Below are 14,727 nucleotides of genomic sequence, written 5' to 3'. Positions count from 1 at the left end.
ATGACAATCTAACGATGGATTGACTTTTAAGGTATCTTTAAATGGTCTAAAAACAAAAAGTTGCTTCGGCACCGGTCAACGAAACATTTTAGAGGATTGGTTTTTGTTGTGTTGTGTTTTTTTTTTGTCATTTGCTTTCTTGATTTCCATAAGAAGGCGTTAATGTGCCCAATCGCTTATGGTATGCACCCCAAAACATTTGGCAACACCATATGCCACCACAGATTGACAGTGCAGTTCGCCTGCCATCATCACCATCGTTATCATCCATAAAGTGCAGCTGAGTGACTGATATTTTTTGGATTGCATGAATGAATGAGCGAACGAATGTTTGACTAACGGACAGACGTGATGGACATTCTGTGTGATTGAGTGACTGTTCGAGGTGACATTCTGTCATTATTGTGGTGATGACATTTTTGTTTCTTTTTTCTTTGTAGAGGCCTTTATATTTTTGAAGCAATTTTTAATTATTTCAGTTGCAGTTAAGATTTTTATTTTAATTTGCATAATGCCTAAATAGATACAAGTTATGAAATTAAAAAGGAATTTTAACAAAATTTTTTCCATTAATTTAATTAGTAATAAAATATCCAATAGAAATGAAATATTAAACAAATATCATATACTTTTCTATAGAAAGAAAATTTTGATAAAAGTTTTATTGAAATGAAATTGTGGCAAACTTTTCTATTAGGACAACAAAATTTTGACCAAACTTTCTGCAGCAAAAAAATGTTGACATTATTTCCTATACCGAAGATATTTTGACAAAATTTTTTACAGCAAAGAAGTTTTCATGAAATTTCCTATAGCAAAGAAATTTTGACAAAATTTCTTGTGGCAGAAAAATGTCAACAACAAACAAAAAAACAACAAGTCTTATAGCAAAGAAATTTTGACAAAATTCTCTATAAAAATTATTTTTTTTGCATTAGGAAATTTTGGCAAAATTTACTATTGAAAATTTTTACAAAATTTCTCATTTTTGTTAACAACTCCTTTATCTAATTTTATAATCCTTTAAGACTTTAAGTATCTTCATTTGAATCAGCTAATCAGATTTTTTTCATAATCTACACGTACAGACTATCCATTGCTGGTGCCATGCGATTCAGCAACATTTTGTGCTAGACCATCAACAGAATCCTGGTTATCACGTTAGATGATGTCGTAATGTTGGCTTCACCACGCCACAGTTATAGAGGGACTTAGATTGGAAGAGCTCTAAAGTTATGTGACCAAATGCCATCCTGTCGTCTGTCTATACATTTGCGATTCGTGCAAACAGATGTACTCACACATACATTGACAAAATTTGTGTTATATGGAGCACAACATGCCTGTGATTGTCTAACGACAGAGAGGGTGTGTCTATGTGTGTATAAGTTTGGACATCTATTGTCCTGGCTGTGCTCTTGTTCTACATTCCATTCTACAAAGCCAGCCTGAAACCATTCATTATCCTCCAATCTACAACGTCATCAGCATCAATGCTACTGGTGACCTCATTTTGCCATATTCCCTCTCAACCCCACTCACACTTGTGCAACTATATTCTAGCCAGCATCCTGGCAGAAATATGTCTGTACACCATTCTAACTTTTATCGAAGGAATAGGCTCTTGTTAAAAGACCGACACTCGACAAAACAAAAAATGAAGGAAAACTAACCTGGTCCTCATTTCGTAGTCCTTACCTCTTTGTATTACTACTGACTTGTGTATTCTGGAGATCTCACAGTAAGGATATGCTTTCACTAAAATCTAGGTTATATATATTCATTAAAACAAGTTGGCCAAACATAGGTTTGATAGTGCCTTAAGGGTAGGGTGGAAATGGTGGGAAGATAAGAGGGTATATGGTCCTTGGTTAGGTATGCCATAATAGTTTAAGTAAATTATGTTATCCTAGACGACGACTACTGAAACACGCATACCTCTAGTCATCTTCGCCCTCAAAAAACAGTGGCTACCACTTTGAAGACTCGAGAAATTTGACAAAATTTTCGAAAGATAAAAAACTTTGATAAAATTGTCTATAGCAAGGAACTTTAGACAAAATTTACTATGGCAAGAAAATTTTGACAAAATATTCTATAGAAATAAAATTTTGAAAAAATTTTCTACAGAAATTAAATTTTGACAAAATTTCCTACAGATAAAAAATTTTGACAAAATTTCCTATAGATTAAAAATTTTGACAAAATTTCCTATAAAAACAAAATTGTGACAAAATTTTCTATAGATAAAAAATTTTGACAAAATTTCCTATAGAAACCAAATTTTGACAAAATTTTCTATAGAAATAAAATTTTGACAAAATTATCCTAAAGAAGTAAAATTTTTAAAAAATTTCCTAAAGAAATAATATTTTGAAAAAATTTCCTATAAAAATTAAATTTTGTAAAATTTCCTATAGAAACGAAATTTTGCAAAAATTTCCCATAGAAATAAATTTTTGGCAAAATTTTCTATAGAAATAAAATTTTGACAAAATTTTCTATAAAAATAAAATTTTGACAAAAGACGATGACTTCTGAAACTCATATTACAACTCCTTTATTTAATTTTATAAGACTTTAAGTATTACAAAAGTATTTAAGTATTTAAATATTAAACAATTTTGACAAAATTTCCTATAGAAACAAAATTGTGACAAACTTTTCTATAGAAAAAAGAAATTGACAACATTTACTATAGAAATAAAATTTTGATAAAATTTTCCTAAAAAAATTATATTTTGAAAAAATTTCCTATAGAAATAAAATTTTGACAAAATTTTCTAGAGAAATAAAATTTTAACAAAATTTTCTACAGAAATAAAATTTTGACAAAATTTCCGATAGAAATAAAATGTTGACAAAATGTTCCTAAAGAAATAAAATTTTGAAAAAATTTCCTAAAGAAATAATATTTTGAAAAAACTTCCTTTAGAAATGAAATTTTGACAAAATTTCCTATAGAAAGAAATTTTGGAAAAATTTCCTATAGAAATAAATTTTTGACAAATTTTTATATTGAAATAAATTTTTGACAAAATTTTCTATAGAAATAAAATTTTAACAAATATTCTGTAGAAATAAAATGTTGACAAAATTTTCTATAGAAATAAAATTTTGACAAAATTTCCGATAGAAATAAAATTTTGACAAAATTTCTCGTCGAAATAAAAGTTTGACAAAATTTCTCGTCGAAATAAAAGTTTGACAAAAGACGATATAGAAACGAAATTTTGGAAAAATTTCCTATAGAAATAAAATTTTGACAAAATTTTCTATAGAAATAAAATTTTAACAAAATTTCTGTAGAAATAAAATGTTGACAAAATTTTCTATAGAAATAAAATTTTGACAAAATTTCCGATAGAAATAAAATTTTGACAAAATTTCTCGACGAAATAAAAGTTCGACAAAAGACGATGACTTCTGAAACACATATTACAACTCCTTTGTTTAATTTTATAAGACTTTAAGTATTAAAAAAGTATTTAAGTATTTCAAAATTAAAAAAATTTGACAAAATTTCCTATAGAAACAAAATTGTGACAAAATTTTCTATAGAAATAAAATTTTGACAAAATTTTCCTAAAGAAAGAATAATATTTTGAAAAAATTTCCATAGAAATGAAATTTTGACAAAATTATCTATAGGAACGACAATTTGCAAAAATTTCCTATAGAAATAAAATTTTGACAAAATTTTCTATAGAAATAACATTTTGACAAAATTTTCTATAGAAATAAAATTTTGACAAAATTTTCTACAGAAATAAAATTTTGACAAAATTTCCGATAGAAATAAAATTTTGACAAAATTTCTTGTAGAAATAAAAGTTTGACAAAATCTTCTATAGAAATAAAAATTTGACAAAATTTTCTGTAGAAATAAAATTTTGACATACTTTCCTACAAAAATAAAAATTTTGGAAAAAAATTGACAAAATTTTCTACAGAAACAAAATTTTGTCAAAAATTTTTATGGAAATAAATTTTTGACAAAATTTTCTATAGAAATAAAATTTTGACAAAATTTTCTATGGAAATAAATTTTTGACAAAATTTTCTATAGAAATAAAATTTTGACAATATTTTCCATAGAAATGAAATTTTGGCTAAATTTCATATAGAAATAAAATTTTGGCAAAATTTCATATAGAAATACAATTTTGACAAATTTTCATATAGAAATAAAATTTTGACAAAATTTTCTATAGCAATAAAATCTTGACAAAAGACGATAACTTCTGAAACTCGTATACCTCTAGTCATGTTCTCCCTCAAGGGACAGTGGCTGCCACTTTCAAGACTCGAGAAATTTGCCAAAATTTCCGAAAGAAAAATTTTGAAAAATTTTTCTATGGAAATGTAATTTTAACCAAATTTTCTCAAGAAATTAAATGTTGACAAAATAACATTTTGACAAAATTTTCTATAGAAATAAAAATTTGACAAAATTTTCTGTAGAAATAAAATATTTGGAAAAAAATTGACAAATTTTTCTACAGCAACAAATTTTTGTCAAAATTTTTTATAGAAATACAATTTTCACAAATTCCCTATAGAAATTAAAATTTGAAAAAAATTTCTATAGAAATACATTTTTGACAAAATTTTCTATAAAAATAAAATTTTGACAAAATTTTCTATAGCAATAAAATTTTGGCAAATTTTCATATAGAAATACAATTTTGAAAAATTTTCATATAGAAATAAAATTTTGACTAAATTTTCTATAGCAATAAAATTTTGACAAAAGACGATACCTTCTGAAACTCGTATACCTCTAGTCATGTTCTCCCTCAAGGGGCAGTGGCTGCCACTTTCAAGAATAGATATATTTGACAAAATTTCTAAAAAAAAAATTTTTTGAGAAAATTTTCTATAGAAATAAAAATTTGATAAAACTTTCTATAGAAATAAATATTTGACAAAATTTTCTGTAGAAATAAAATTTTGACAAAATTTTCTATAAAAATAAAATTTTTACAAAATTTTCTATAGAAATAAAAATTTGACAAAATTGTCTATACAAATAAAATTTTGACAAAATTTTCATATAGAAATAAAATTTTGACAAAATTTTCTATAGAAATAAAATTTTGACAAAATTTTCTTTAGAAATAAAATGTTGACAAAATTATCTATAGAAATAAAATTTTGAAAAAATTTTTAATAGAAATAATGTTTTGACAAAAGACGATGATTTCTGAAACTCGTATACCTCTATTCCAGTTTCGCTCTCAAGGGGCAGTGGCTGCCACTTTCAAGACTCAAGAAATTTGACAAAATTTCCGAAAGAAAAATTTTGAAAAAATTTTCTATTCTAAAAATTCTAAAAAGTCGAATATTAACCAAATTTTCTGAAGAAATAAAATTTTGACAAAATTTTCGATAGAAATAAAAATTCGACAAAATTTTCCTCTAGAAATACAATTTTGGCAAAATTGCCTATAGAAATGAAATTTTGGCAAAATTTTCTATGGAAATAAAATTTTGACAAAATTTTCTATAGAAATAAAATTTTGACAAAATTTTCTAAAGAAATGAAATTTTGACACAATTTTCTATGGAAATAAAATTTTGACAAAATTTTCTAAAGAAATGAAATTTTGACAAAATTTTCTATAGAAATAAAATTTTGAAGTTTTGACAGAAATGAAGTTTTGACAGAATTTTCTTTAGCAATGAAATGTTTGATTTCTTTTCTATTTTTCTCATCTCTCTAATACCACTGTATTTAAGTTTCTGGATCGTTTTAAAAAGGACGACCATGTTTGCTGACAACAGCACCACCAGCAACATCAGAGAAAGTCACATTTTTTCTCAGGACATGCTTTTTGTTGGATATTTTGGCTAGGTTACTGATGATGTCTGTGCCATTCTGTATCCTTCGTTTTCATAGTCATCCTACTCTCTTACTTCGCTTAGTACATTGATGTCCTTAACTGTCGCTTAATGTGGAGAATAGTGTACGTCTGTTTGTGTGCAATTAAGCAAGTTTTTGTTTGGCACACATTTTTACGTGGCCTACTTTCCTCCATTGTTCACTGCCTATGAAATATGGCGACAACGTTTTCTTCTCGACTTTAGTTTTTTTTTCAACTGCCGTCCTAGTTGTTTGGTTTTTGTATTCTTCGTTTTCTTCATCTTCGCAACTTTTTTTGTGTTGACAACACTTTTCAGTGATGCAATTGGTTGATTTTTTTATTTTTTGTTATAAATGGGCGGGTGTCTTTATTTTTTTGCAATTTTTGTGACATCTTTATTTAGAGCTTTACTAAATCCTTATTGTTTGGCTTCGTTTTCAAAATACAAGTGAAGAAGGGTAAATGTATAATTTGGGTCATATGCCCACTGTCTAATTGCAGACATTTTTTTATGGGTATAACTTTTAACCATATTTTTTGTGTAACAAAATTTTGAAAAAAAACAACAAATATAAAAAATGGGCGAAATTTTACATTTTTCATAGAAAGTTCTCTAAAGAAATAAAATTTTGACAAATTTTATTTTAGAAATGAAATTTTGACAAATTTTACTATAGAAATGAAATTTTGACAAATATGCCTATAGAAATGAAATTGTGACAAAATTTCCTATGGAAATGAAATTTTGACAAAATTTTCTATAGAAATGAAATTATGCCAAAATTTCCTATAGAAATGAAATTTTGAAACAATTTTCTATAGAATGAAATTTTGGTAAAATTTTTTTGGAAATAAAATTTTGACAAAATGTCCTATAGAAATTTTCGGAAGATATAAAATTTCCTATAAAAATGAAATTTTGACAAAATTTCCTAAAGAAATGAAATTTTGACTAATATTCCTATGGAAATGAAATTTTGCCAAATTTCCAATAGAAATAAATTTTTGACAAAATTTTCTAAAGCAAAAAAATTGTCAAAAATTGTCCCAATTATAGAAATGAAAATTAATAAAATTTCCTATAGAAATGAAATTTTGACGAAATTTGATATAAATTAAATTTTGACAAATAATTAAATTTTGACAAATTTTCTATAGAATTGAAATTTTGAAAAAAATTTCTAAGCTACACTTGTAGTTTAGTCAATGCATGGTTTTAAGCTGAAATAAAAAATAAAAAAAAACAAAAAAAAACAACAACAACAACAATTATTAAAAAACAACAATAACAAAACAAAACGAATGAAAAGAAGAAAAGAAATTTCGACAAAATTTCCTATAGAAAATAAATTTTTACAAAATTTGATTTGGAAATAAAATTGTGACAAAATTTACTATAAAAATAAATTTTTGACAAAATTTTCTAAAGCAAAAAAATTTTTAAACATTTTCCTAAAGACAACATTTTCGGTAGATATAAAATTTCATATAGAAATGAAATTTAACAAAATTTCCGATGACATTTTGCCAAAGATTTCCAATAAAAATGAAAGTTTGACAAAATTTTCTATAGAATTGAAATTAAAAAAAAAAATCTATAGAAAAGAAATATCGACAAAATTTCCTATAGAAATGAAATTTTTACTAAATTTTCTTTGGAAATAAAATTTTGACAAAATTTCCTATAGAAATTTTCGTTAGACATGAGATTTCCTATAGAAATGAAATTTTGACAAAATTTTCTAAAGCAAAAAATTTTTTTAAATTTTCCTAAAGACAAAATTTTCGGTAAATATATAATTTCATATAGAAATGAAATGTTGACAATATTTGCTATAGAAGTGAAATTTTGACAAAATTTCCTATAGAAATAAATTTTTGACTAAATTTTCTAAAGCAAACAAATTTTGAAAAATTTTCCTAAAGACAAAATTTTCTGTATATATAAAGTTTGATATAGAGATGAAATTTCGGCAAAATTTCTTATAGAAATGAAATTTTGACAAAATTTCCTATAGAAATGAAATTTTGACAAAATTTCCTATAGAAATGAAATTTTGGCAAAATTTTCTAAAGCAAAAACAAAAAAAAATTTTTTGTTTAGATTTTCCTAAAGACAAAATTTTCGGTAGATGGAAAATTTCGTATAGAAATGAATTTTTTACAAAATTTCCTATAGCAATGAAATTTTGACAAAATTTTCTTTAGAAGTGAAATTTTGACTATATTTTCTATAGAAATGAAATTTTGACAAAAATTTCCTATAAAAATGAAATTTTAACAAAATTTTCAATAGAAGTGAAATTTTGAAAAAAATCTATAGAGAATAAATTTCGGCTAAATTTCGTATAGAAATGAAATTTTGACAAAATTTTCTTTGAAAATAAAATTTTGACAAAATTTTCTATAGAAATAAAATTTTGACTAAATTTTCGTTGGAAATAAAATGTTGAAAAAATTTTCTTTAGAAATTTTTGGTAGATATAAAGTTTCCTATAGAAATGAAATTTTGATAAAAATTTCCTATAGAAATGAATTTTTGACAAAATTTCCTATAGAAATGAAATTTTTACAAAATTTTCTACAGAAATGAAATTTTGGCAAATTTTTTTTTGGAAATAACATTTTAACAAAATTTCGGAAGATATAAAATTTCCTATAGAAATGAAATTTTGACAAAATTTCCAATAGAAATGAAATTTTGACAAAAATTCCCATAGAGATTAAATTTTGACAAAAATTTCCTATAGAAATGAAGTTTTGACAAAAACTTCCTATAGAAATGAAATTTTGACAAAATTTTCAAAGAAGTGAAATTGTGAAAAAAAAATCTATAGAGAACAAATTTCGGCTAAATTTCCTATAGAAATTAAATTTTGACAAAATTTCCTTTGAAATTAAAATTTTGACAAAATTTTCTATAGAAATAAAATTTTGACTAAATTTTCGTTGGAAATAATATGTTGAAAAAATTTTCTATAGAAATTTTTGGTAGATATAAAATTTCCTATAGAAATGAATTTTTTACAAAATTTCCTATAGAAATGAAATTTTGACAAAATTTTCTTTAGAAGTAAATTTTTGACTGCTTTTTCTATAGAAATGAAAGTTTGACAAAAATTTCCTATAAAAATGAAATTTTAACAAAATTTTCAATAGAAGTGAAATTTTGAAAAAAAAATTTTGAAAAAGAAAATAAATTTCGGCTAAATTTCCTATATAAATTTTGACAAAATTTTCTTTGGAAATAAAATTTTGACAAAATTTTCTATTGAAATAAAATTTTGACTAAATTTTCGTTGGAAATAAAATGTTGAAAAAATTTTATATAGAAATTTTTGGTAGATATAAAATTTTGATAAAAGTGTCCTATATTCATTCCTATAAAGGAATGAAATTTCCTATAGAAATAATTTTTGGCAAAAAAATTTTTGAAAAATTTTCTTAAAGACCAAATTTTCGGTAGATATAAAATTTCCTGTAGAAATGAAATTTCGGCAAAATTTGCTATAGAAATGAAATTTTGACAAAATTTCCTATAGAAATGAAATTTTTACAAAATTTTCTTTGGAAATAAAATTTTGACAAAATTTCCTATAGAAATTTTCTGTAGATATAAAATTTCCTATAGAAATGAAATTTTGACAAAATTTTCTATATAAGTGAAATTTTGACAAAATTTCACTTATATAAGTGAAATTTTGACAAAATTTTCTATAGAAATGAAATTTTGACAAAATTTTCTATAGAAATGAAATTTAACAAAAATTTCCTATAAAAATTAAATTTTAACAAAATTTTCTGTAGAATTGAAATTTTGACAAAATTTTTTATAGAAATGAAATTTTGGCAAAATTTTCCTATAAAAATGAAATTTTGACAAAATTTTCTGTAGAATTGAAATTTTGACAAAATTTTCTATAGAAATGAAATTTCGGCAAAAATTCTTATAGAAATGAAATTTTTAAAAAAATTCCTATTGAAATGGAATTTTGACAAAATTTCCTATAGAAATGAAATTTTGAGAAAATTTCCTATGGAAATTAAATTGTGACTAAATTCCTGTAGAAATACATTTTTGTTTCCTTTTGGTTTCCCTTATCTCTCACACTGAGTCATAAATTCTTATAGAAAATTTTGGTGTTTTTCTTTTATGCTTGAATAACATGAATATTTCTCTCTTTTCGGTCATCTCCATTGGTGAACCATACAGTAGACGGCCTGCAATCAAATTAATCACCTTTGTGACTGTGAGTCGCTTAATTGTTGGCCGTAAATTCCAAACATTCAGCAACAGCACAATCGCCAAAAAGGCTGACATTTTATTTTCATCGGTCGCCAATCATCAACATCACCATCAGTCGAGTCATTCTGGCGAGACATTTGCCAGGCAAATTGCCCACAACCTGTGTCTGTGCTACAATCTGATGGGATAGCGAAATGTTGGTATGGATGCATTTGGAAAGATGAGTTTTTTTTTAATTAAGAATTTAATATACAGTCATCGGTTTTATGGTATACCAACCGATATAGTCATTAATTATTGGTAAAAAGAGAACCCAGCAATCTTAAATTTCTAGTGGCGAGTTCAATGGTATCTCGCCAGACATGGAGTCTAGGTTTTTTAAAATTTTTTAATTTGATCTAGCAAAAACCGAAAAGTAAGTTTTGCTTTTAATATTAAATTTATTTGGCTTTAACTTGAGTGGCGGTTATTTGTGTGTGTATGTGTGCTTGTTTTTTGGTTCTGGTATTTTATTATTGTGGCGAGGTGACAATAGTTTGTGAGTCATTGGAAGATCATTGATAGGGACAAGAGAGTGAGTTAAAGCACTTCCACCATTAAGACTGGCACAAGGCCGCTTCAAATTTTTTTTGTTATATGTTGTGGACACAGGCGAGGATTTTTTCCGGATAGAATACAAAGAAAAATATTCCTAGCTATGGATGATAGCTTAATTTTAAATTTAATTTTAGTTAACTTTTTATTTAATTGTATTTAAATTAAAATTAAAATTTTTAATTTTTTAATTTTTAATTTTTAATTTTTTTTAGTTATAATTTTTTTATTTTAGTTATAATTTATTTGTATTTTCATATTTAATTTCAGGTCTATTTAATAATTCAATACAGTAAAATTCAATTTAATTTAATTCAAATTGATAACACATTAATTTAACTTATTTTCCCTAACAATTCAATTCCATCATTATTGGTCTGAGTATTTGCGGTAAGATAATTTATAAAGTGGTTTGTGCGTATGCGTGTATCTGTGAGGAGCTGAAGTAGACGTCTGTTTGTCTCAGACAGTTGTTTTGATTTCATAATTTTTTGTATGCGGCTTAATTCTTTTTTTCTTGTGGCAGTTTTCAAGACTTCAGTAGTAGGTGTTGTTTTGACGTGTAATTTCTTATTTAAACAATAACTCTTTGTTTTGATAAAAAAAAAATGACTTTTATATGATTTTATGGTTTTTATACCCTTCACCACTACTGTGGTACAGGGTATAATAAGTTTGTGCATTTGTATGTAACGCCAAGAAGGAAAAGTCTGAGACCCATCGTTTAGTATACCGATCGTCATAGAATTAAATTCTGAGTAGATTTAGCGATGTCCGTCTGTCTGTCTGTCTGTCTGTCTGTCCGTCTGTCTGTCTGTTGATGTATTTTTGTGTGCAAAGTACAGCTCGCAGTTTTAGTCCGATTGTCCTAAAATTTGGTATAGGGTCCTGTTTCGGCTCAAAGACGATCCCTATTGATTTTGGAAAAAATCGGTTCAGATTTAGATATAGCTGCCATATATATTTTTCACCGATCTGGTCATAATTGGCGTGTATATCAACCGATCTTCCTCAAATTCCGTACATCCGAATATTTTATGAGTCTCGAAAAACTTGCAAAATATCATCCAAATCGGTTCAGATTTAGATATAGCTCCCATATATAGCTTTCGCCCGATTTACACTCCTTTGCCCACAGAGGCGAATTTTTTGCTCCGATTTAGTTGAAATTTTGCACAGGGAGTAGAATTAGCATTATAGTTATGCGAGTCATATTTGGTGGAAATCGGTTCAGATTTAGATATAGCTCCCATATATAGCTTTCGCCCGATTTACACTCAAATGACCACAGAGGCCAATTTTTTGCTCCGATTTAGTTGACATTTTGCACATGGAGTAGAATTAGCATTGTAGCTATGTGTGCCAAATTTGGTTGAAATCGGTTCAGATTTAGATATAGCTTCCATATATAGTTTTCGCCCGAAATGGATTTATATGGCCCCAGAAGCCAGAGTTTTGGCCCAATTTGGTTGAAATTTTGCACTAGGAATACAATTAGTAATATAGTCATATGTGCCAAATTTGATTGAAATCGGTTCAGATTTCGATATAGCTCCCATATATATGTTTTTCTGATTTCGACAAATATGGTCAAAATACCAACATTTTCCTTCTAAAATCGCCACTGCTTAGTCGAAAAGTTGTAAAAATGACTCTAATTTTCCTAAACTTCTAATACATATATATCGAGCGATAAACCATAAATAAACTTTTTCGAAGTTTCCTTAAAATAGCTTTAGATTTAAATGTTTCCCATATTTATTTTTTACTAACATTGTGTTCCACCCTAGTCCATTAGCCGACTTAAATTTTGAGTCTATAGATTTTGTAGAAGTCTATCAAATTATATTTAAATGTATGCATTTGGGACAAACCTTTATATATAGCCCCCCAACACATTTAACGGATGTGATATGGTATCGAAAATTTAGATCTACAAAGTGGTGCAGGGTATAATATAGTCGGCCCCGCCCGACTTTAGACTTTCCTCACTTGTTTATATTTGGATAGATGATTTCAAGTTTTCTATGGTATTGTGAATTTCAAAAAAAAAAAAATATATATATATATATATGAAAGAATTTGAAATTTTCGATTTGTGTAACATTCCAACTTATATTAACTTGGAATACTGCATTGCACTAAGTACTTTAAATAATTTTATTAATAATAAATCTTATAATTTATATATCTTCTGGTCACTTAAAACTAAATTTTTTGACATTGATGTTTCTATATTTTTTTGTCTTAAATCTTGACATATCTTCTCGCAGACAAAAACTCACTGTGTGGGCTTTTAATGATGTCTTTTAAGTACATCATTAAGAGTCGAGTCGAAATATTATCGTAAATTCAATTGAATTTATTCACAAAAGTTGTAGTTTTATGATGTTTTTCTTTCTTTTTTTTTGGATTTTTTGTTTTCTTATAAAAATCACATTGGTTATTGTCTTGACCATATGGTGGATTTACACAATTGTTTAGACACTTGATGGTTTAAAGGTTTTTTTGGTATTTCCTATTTTGAAGTTATTTAAGCTTTTCACAGAACATTTTAAATTACTATACTATAGTGATAGAGGATCATACAAAAAGCTTTGGTAGTGAGTGGAATTGATTGACTTATAGAATAATAGATATTTTTTGCCATACACTATCCTATTGGAACTTAATGAAATGCGTAGGTAGACTGTCCTCCTTCTATGGATAGGTTAGTTTAAAGTGGGGGTCTATTATTTCAATTTGACCTAGGCAAACATCACCCAATTAGACTTAAGTTTGTTATTCTATCATACGGGGCAATAGTTTCTATAGAAAAAAATTTCGACAAGATTTTCTATAGAACTAAAATTTTGAAAAAAATTCTATAGAAATAAACTTTTCTATAGAATTAAAATTTTGACAAAATTTTCTATAGAAAAAAAGTTTTGATAAAATTTACTATAGAAATAAAATTTTTAAAAAATTTTATATAGAAATAAAATTTTGACAAAATTTTATATAGAAATAAAATTTTGACAAAATTTTCTATAAAAATAAAATGTTGGCCAAATTTTCTATAGAAATAAAATTTTGAAAAAAATGTCTATAGAAATTAAACATTGACAAAATTTTCTATAGAAATAAAATGTTGGCAAAATTTACTATAGAAATAAAATTTTGACAAAATTTACTATAGAAATAAAATTTTCTATAGAAATAAAGTTTGACTTTTGAAAAATTTTCTATGGTAATAAAATTTTGACAAAATTTTCAATAGAAATAAAATTTTGATAAAATTTTCTATGGAAATAAAATTTTGATAAAATTTTCTATAGAAATAAAATTTTGACAAAATTTTATATAGAAATAAAATTTTAACAAAATTTTGACAATATTTCTACAGAAATAAAATTTTGAGAAATTTTTCTATAGAAATAAAATTTTGAGAAATTTTTCTACAGAAATACGATTTTGAGAAAATTTTCTATAGAAATAAAATTTTGAGAAAATTTTCTATAGAAATAAAATTTTGAAAAATATTTCTATAGAAATTAAACATTGACAAAATTTTCTATAGAAATAAAATTTTGACAAAATTTTATATAGAAATAAAATTTTGACAAAATTTTCTATCAAAATAAAATGTTGGCAAAATTTTCTATAGAAATAAAATTTTGAAAAAAATGTCTATAGAAATTAAACATTGACAAAATTTTCTATAGAAATAAAATTTTGAAAAATTTACTATAGAAATAAAATTGTGACAAAATTTACTATAGAAATAAAATTTTCTATAGAAATAAAGTTTGACTTTTGAAAAATTTTCTATGGTAATAAAATTTTGACAAAATTTTCAATAGAAATAAAATTTTGAGAAAATTTTCTATAGAAATAAAATTTTGAAAAATATTTCTATAGAAATTAAACATTGACAAAATTTTCTATAGAAATAAAATTTTGACAAAATTTTATATAGAAATAAAATTTTGACAAAATTTTCTATCAAAATAAAATGTTGGCAAAATTTTCTATAGAAAT

The sequence above is a fragment of the Haematobia irritans genome, chromosome 2 (assembly GCF_050003625.1).
Source record: "Haematobia irritans isolate KBUSLIRL chromosome 2, ASM5000362v1, whole genome shotgun sequence".
Taxonomy (NCBI): domain Eukaryota; kingdom Metazoa; phylum Arthropoda; class Insecta; order Diptera; family Muscidae; genus Haematobia; species Haematobia irritans.
The sequence above is the reverse complement of the archived record's forward strand: the minus strand, read 5'-3'. Positions refer to the sequence as shown.